General features: G+C 41.5%; 1 protein-coding gene across 6 annotated transcripts in view; it reads left to right on the forward strand.

The window, feature by feature from the left end:
- Window positions 1–5,401, forward strand: part of LOC107721478 (G patch domain-containing protein 8-like) — a 34,236-nt gene that overhangs the window by 18,148 nt on the left and 10,687 nt on the right. The window contains exon 5 of one of the 6 annotated variants that reach the window (XM_016529491.1): window positions 5,160–5,201. The exons of the other annotated variants lie outside the window; for them this stretch is intronic. The gene's annotated coding sequence lies outside the window, so the exon portion shown is untranslated. The remainder of the gene's footprint in view (window positions 1–5,159; window positions 5,202–5,401) is intronic. 6 annotated transcript variants of the gene reach the window in all.

Genomic DNA, 5,401 nt, shown 5'->3' on the forward strand with positions numbered 1-5,401 from the left:
TAACTGCTTTCTATTTCAATATATTTTAAAATATAATTTATTCCTGTGATCAAAACTGAATTTTTCATTGAATCATTTTGACTGGTAGTGTATGTTAGCCTATAGTTTGAAGTTAAAGATATTAATATTAATTAGGTGAGTCTGAGACGATTATTTGACAGTGATTTCACATTTCTTGTTTGTATGAACATTAATTTATTTATGCTGTTTTTTTTTTTTTCCTAAAATATTATATGGTTTTATATGAGGTGTCATAGACTTGCCAAATTCATTTTTCATAAGTTTGCTAGACAGCTGTTGTGGGCGTTCTTGGCAGTTTTTATAAGACTTTTTTTAATAGTGTTCATATCGATATCGGAATTATATCGTATCGACCGAAATTAAGAAATATATTGTGATATAAATTTTGGTCATATCATCCAGCCCTATTGTTAATATGAATAATATTAATCTATGTATCAGCCACAATATTGAACAAACCCAACTATGAAACATCCAGAGTGCAAAAGATTCATACCCACCCATAAGTTACAGTTTTTCTGTTTGCAAGGGCAAAGATTTGCAAAATCACCCCAGTTTAGGAGGTATAAATAAGATTTAAATAATTGTACATCCCCAAAAAGTGCATCGTTTTATTGTACTACTGACCATTATTGAACAGCTTAGGAGAGTTAAATTTCATTACAGACTTAAGATTTAAAAATAAATAAGGGATTGATTCAGTAGGAAAAGTTAAATCAATTTACATTGTCCAGATAGTGTTTCTACTACTTGACTGCACAGTTACTCATGAACATCCCTGATATGGACAGACATACCCTTATTTTTATGTAGCCCAGGATCAAAGAGAAACCAAAACACAAACCGTCATGAGATCCTCTCGATCATACCAGAAAAAAGCATTCATTCACTTTGTGTTCTTTGGAGTGCCTTTGAGGAAGATCAGCTCGTTCATTTCTTTCTCCTTCCCTCTGTCCTCTCCCAGTTCCCCCTTTACTTTCTCCCCTGCACTTGACTTGTGGCCTGCAGAATGTCAGAGATGCTGTATTAATGCAGTCTTGTTGTCTGCGTTCAGTGGTTGTATGGTTTGCATGTGTGCGAGAAGGTAGAATAACATTCACATGAGCCATTCTTCCCTGCAGAAGATCCCTTGTCTCTCGTTGCGCAAAGAGCAGAGTTGGGATGTACGATTTGATGTTGACTTGAAGGAAACACTGTTACTTGGAAGGGTGTGTCGTTTTTGAACAAGGACAGAGTAGATGCATAAATTTACCCCAAGACGCACAGTAAAGTTAGCTTTATAGACCGCTCTGTTTTTGGTCATTACCTCATGCTGATGCAGTCGTTGGCGAACCGAGGTCTATGTAGAAATTGATCAGCGGTTTCTGAGACACACACACACACACATCTTATCGTCCCCTCAGGATGCATGTGTGCTGCAGTCACGCTGCAAAGCCTGCAGGAAATAAAGCACACAATAAGGAATGCTAACATGGGTCATCCTCTTAGTGCATCAATTTAATAGTAAGTGCAGAATAAAATGTAGTGTATTATAGCCTGAAAGGATGTTTAGTAGGGCTGCACGATAAATCGCATGCGATATTTAACGCGCATCTTGTCAGAAAAACCGGTTCTGTAATCAGCGGTAAATCTCCCATCACCTGCGGGCTTTCACATTGAGCAGCATTAACTACACAGAGCCGTTGTTCACTGACGAACTGCGCAAAACCACGTTCATATTCGCGCAATTTTTTGCGCAGCTCGTCAGTGAACAACGGCTCTGTGTAGTTAATGCTGCTCAATGTGAAAGCCCGCACGTGATGGAGATTTACCGCTGATTACTGAACCGGCTTTCTGACAAGATGCGCGTTAAATATCACATGCGATTTATCGTGCAGCCCTAATGTTTAGATATCTGAGCACATTTCAACAGGAGGAGAGATTTGTGATGTTCTAGGTCTTGATCTCTTTCTTTTGTTCTTTCCCTTTATTTCTCACTACAACTTCGGAGCGTGTGGGAGGTTTTGTTTTGTTTGCACAGAAACATGAAAACACCCTCATGTTTCAGTAAATTGATCTGCCCACATGTAAATCAGTACGATCTGTTCTCAACACAAGGTGAAAGAAGGCAAACCCAGCTGCCTTTCTGACATGCTGCCTTGTTGAATTGACCCTTACAAATCGTTTAGCAGAAGGTTTTGATTCAAAGAGAACTTGCTCTGACAGAAATCAGTGATAGGAATATGAATGGCTCTCTCTCAGGACCTCTGTTGAAAGTAAACAGTGAAGGTTTGTGTCAGCTAACTTTTGCAAGGTCATTTGGCCCATCAGGCGAGTTTGAGTCTCTCCTTAGAAACTGCTTTTTTATTGCACACATGCACACTCTCTAGACACTGCCCTGCAGCTGTTAAGATAGCTCTGCTGTTTTAAGTGCTGAAGTCAGCATTGTGTAAAAGCCCAAGATCTTAATTCAGTATTCAGTGTGCATAAATGGGAAAGGCATCCTGTCTGTTTTTTGTTTTTTTTTGTTCCCAGTGAACGCTTCCCTCAACATCCCATATCAACCATAGTAAAAAAAACTACAAAACATTTGCAGGATAATTATTCAGTAAGGATGCATTAAATTGATACAAAATGTTTGCTCAGAAATTGTTTAAAAAGATGTACTTTTTTCAACCTAAGAAACTAGCATTTTTAGCAGTGCTATTTTTGCTGCTGATGTTTAAATCAGAGCCACTTTTAAAATATCTCATTTGATTTGCTCTCGTAATCACAAGTCGCAGTAGAAAGAGGTTATTTGCCCATTAGGAAGCTTAATGTGCCAATAAAATCATTCTGATGTTCTCCGTATTGCTTAATTTTATATTGCCAGCACTGCTTCACACAGAGACAGCATTTCCCTAAGCAGTGACAGCAGAATGGCAGCTTTCTTTTTGGCCTTTCCTGTAGCAGCTCACACTCCATTGGCTGCTTTCTTAGAACTCGCAGTGCTGAGGACCCAGAGGAAGCAGCCGTAGCCAGAGCTTGTCATCCTGGCCAAGTCAAGTGTGTGAGAGATTAGGAATGTTTCCAGTGCTCACCGGCACCGCCCATCTGTTTTGTAGCTTGGCAAGACACTCAAGAGATCAGAGTTTTGTCCTTTCTTGGTTGTCGTCAACCTGTCATCATACTCTTTGTGTTTAATACACTGAGCAGACAGAGAGTGGCTGAAGTTGATTTGCAGTGGAAGAGATTTTCCAGATCAGATAAAAGTCCTAGAGCTTCCAGCGAGCTTGAGGAAGTAGATTAGTTCCATCTTGCAGGGCCAGAGTGAGAGCTTGTGCAAAGCGAGCACACCAAATTACATGCAAATCACTTTTGTGGAAACTGTGGAGAAAATGAGTCAGAAGAAAGTGAACGGTGTATATGTTTGACCCAGTCAAGTGTTCAGGTTGGGAACTATTTGAAAACACACTCGCTCTTAGTGCAAAGGGCTCTGCTGCATACATGCACAAACCTACACGCAAACAAACAATCACATCTGTTCACCCATTCTGGTGCTCATGCCATGGTGTTTAAACCTTATACTTTTCCTCTTCTCTCTATCTTTTGGACAGAGCCTTGGTACTGAGTGTGCATTTACTGAAATGTCTCCCCAATGCTTTGAGTTTCCATTGTATTGACTCTGTTTTTTTTTACTCTTCTTTCTTTTTTTTTACTCTTGTTTTTTAGGTAAGGTTTGTAGGACCTCCCCCACTGTATGTTTGTGTGTATGTTTGAGTAAGTGTGCGTGTGGATGTTTTTCTTGAAATAATACATAATAACTCTCCCCCTTTGACAGTGTAGCCTAACGGCTTCTCTTAGTTCTTCTCTCTACGCTTACAATCACTAAACGCTCTCTGCTCAAAATACCAGGGCTACGATTTGAAACTCGTACCAAAATGGAATCAGTAAACATTTTGTAGAAATTAATTGTCCAGTTTTTTTCTTCTCTTGATTGTGTTCAGAATTCACCCATGTTAGAATAGTTCTTGTAAATATTAGTTTAATGTATGTTTGGCTGCGATGGGGGTGTTTTGATTGGCTGAGAACATGAGATGGGGCCCTCTGATTGGCTGTGAATATGATTCTTCCTCTTTCCCATGATTCCCCTGAATGGCTTGCCAGAATGAGCCTCAATCTCCTGCCCATTCTCCCCCTCCTTCCGCCTTCGATCGGTCTATCTGCCTGCGTCCACTTTTGTGAAGTGAATGTACACCTGTGGTACATGTGGGAGTGGAAATTGTATGTGCAGTGTGTGTGTGTATGTGTGTCACCAAAACGAGGGGTGGGGGCTCAGGTGTTTTAGCTTGCAGGGAAAAGTCTTCACACCATCCCACCTGCATCCCACTTCTCCTCTTATAAATGTACTTACTTGTGAAAGCCTCACCTGACCTGACCCATCTCCTTCCCCCTCTCCTGCAGAGCATGCTGGCTGTAGAGACCCAGTCTTGTGAAGCTGAGTTTTAAGCAACGCAGGATACCACAAAACGGATTGCAATTGATTCTCGATAAATGGCGAGATGAAAACGGCTGTGAAAGCGATCTAGTCCTCTAAAGGAGCCTTCTGGCCGATAAGAACGATGCGCTGCTAAAAGCTCGCTCACAGCGTATGCTTCTCATAGCTCGTACAGCTGCGCGATGAAGTATGCGTATGACGGCCTCTCTGTCTCAAACACATTCACGCGGAGACTTGAACCCGCATGGGGGATTGGAGAAAGGGGGGAGTGGGGAGGAGGGTGCTCCTCTTTTGGACTGAGTGATGGTTGATACATTTCTGTTGAAGGACAATCAACAAAGAGAGGGGAAACGAGAGAGCGGACAGCTTTAGGACTGGTTTTCAGGTTCTCCTCTGAAAACCTGTGTTTTAGAGGGAAGTCCGAAATTAGTAACTGTGTCCTCCTTGTGGAGGAACCCGAAAGCCTGAAATTATAGTACCAAAAATGAGCAGTCAAGAGGAGGAGAGAAGGAGTGTCAGGGATGGTGAGAGGGTATCCCTGTAATCACCCAGGCCCATTGGTAGGGGGTACACCAAAGCCCCTGCCCCCAAACCCGACCCCTAACCCTTTACCCCTAACCCCTGAACACTCACTTTGTGCCTCAATCTTCCTGCTTAACCAATTGGTGTTTCTTTTTTGCAGCATTATGATCCTGGCCATGTTGTGCTGATGGTAAACTTAGTGGTCTAAAATAGTTTTGTCAGTGTCAAATCAGTGTATTTAGGAATCACACAACTATAATGTACAGTCGGCGCCAATAGCTTTGTGGGCAGCGCACCGACATATCGCACCCCTTCTCTCTCTCTCTCACTTCACTTCCCATCTCCTCTACACTGTCCTATCATAATAAAATTTTACAAAAAAATGCCAAAAATAAATCAAAA

The sequence above is a fragment of the Sinocyclocheilus rhinocerous genome, unplaced genomic scaffold (assembly GCF_001515625.1).
Source record: "Sinocyclocheilus rhinocerous isolate Xijiao unplaced genomic scaffold, SAMN03320098_v1.1 scaffold481, whole genome shotgun sequence".
NCBI classification, from domain to species: Eukaryota; Metazoa; Chordata; class Actinopteri; order Cypriniformes; family Cyprinidae; genus Sinocyclocheilus; species Sinocyclocheilus rhinocerous.